A 1,844-nucleotide genomic window follows, 5' to 3' on the forward strand; every position below is an offset into this window, starting at 1 on the left:
TTTTTTTTACTGTTTAGTCTCACTCCTTATTAAAATCTGAGTTCCCAAAAGAAAAAAAATATTTAGATGGTTTCTTCACTGCTATATTTTCAGTATCCTGGTGTGGTATTGAAGGATAATGCTCTGTACTGCAAGGTTGGTTTGAACTGCAAGGTCGGTTTGAACTGCAAGTTCAGTTGTTCAAACTCACCAGCCACTCCTGAGGAACACTGTACAGGGTCACTGTGAGTCAAAATTGACTCAATTGCACTTAACAACATCAACAGGGAAGTACCCAACACATAGAGTGGCTTAATAAGTATTTGTTGGATTACTTAATTAATTAAAAAAAAAACAAAACATGCTACCAGATCACAGTAAATTTTGAAGCAAATATATTTGTATTTTCAATAATAATATGGTGACAAGGTGGAAACAATGTCTTTAAAAATATGACAGCGTTTAGATAGAACATCATGTGTTAACCCAGACTATGTTTATTTTAGTTGTATTTTCTTAAATTAACAAAGAATTTTTAGTAGCTGTTCCTGTTTCGATGTTGACAGATATTTGAATAAGTTTTATATTGTAGATTAGTTCATCCTCCAAACTCTCATCCTGACCACCCAGGAAATATCCCATCAGATGGACATCTATTTCAATTTCAAATTATTACTGTCCAAAAATTATCTCCACATTGACATCCACTTCAATTAGTGTTTCAGAATTTTTTTCAGATAATAAACCAGTCTTTCATTGCTTATCAATAATTAGTTCTTCTTGTCCTGGACTCATTAAGGGAAGTACAACTAATCTTTGTTTTTATCTTAAGATAGTTTATGCCCAATAAACATATGACCCAACAAATGTGTTATTACTGTTGTTAAATTTAAATCTTATTTTAAATTAACAGCTGTCCTTAGAAAGTCTTCCTCCTCCAAGCATCAAATATTGTTCTTGCATTTAGAAAAGACATTAAACCAAAATAAAATGTTAAATGATTCCTATAATATTAGACACCATCATTAATGAATATAAGAATTATTTTTCACAATTGTGACACTAATTATCATTGTCTGACAAATGACCCCAGTTGCTATCACAAGAGCATAGTATTTAATAGACTCTTTGCAATATCACTCTCATTGACTGAAATCATCTAATCTCAAGGCATGCTAAAGCTACCTAATTCAATGGTTTAAGTGATTCTCTCAGTATTTGCACAGCTGGCACAAAGGAAAGTGACAACTGGAAAAGAATGTCACACAAATAGCTCATCTTAGGAGAACAACTATCATGCCCTGGCTACTGCTTTTAAATTATGTCCCTGTCTGAGAGTAGAGAGAAAACATTCAGGCAAAAGTTTACATCAACTTGTATTATAGTCAGAAGAATACTTTCACCCTTAATAATTTAATCCAACCTGAAGCTTTTAGAGTACTTTTACTGTACTTGGTTTTCTCCTTCCTGCTTTGCGATAACAGGTCTTAGGTTTCAAAGCAGCAGCAGGAGAAAAAATATGATACTGGTTATACAAAGAACACAGGAGATCACATAACCTGAATTTCTGCCCATGCTTCAGTGACTTACAGGCAACTTTTGCTTGTGAAAAGCACTTAATAGTCTTGTTGTTGTTGTTGTCAGGTGCCATCGAGTCAGAACTGACTCATAGCGACTCCATGCACAGCAGAATGAAACAATATCAGATCCTGGGCCAACCTCACTACCACTGCCACACTTAACGCCATCAATGATGCCACCTGGCTGATCCATCTTGTTGGGGGTCTTCCTCTTTTTCTCTGACCCTCCACCTTACCCAGCATGACATCCTTCTCCAGCGACTGTTCTCTCCGGACAATGTGTCC

This window comes from Chrysochloris asiatica, unplaced genomic scaffold, assembly GCF_000296735.1.
Source record: "Chrysochloris asiatica unplaced genomic scaffold, ChrAsi1.0 scaffold00388, whole genome shotgun sequence".
NCBI lineage: Eukaryota > Metazoa > Chordata > Mammalia > Afrosoricida > Chrysochloridae > Chrysochloris > Chrysochloris asiatica.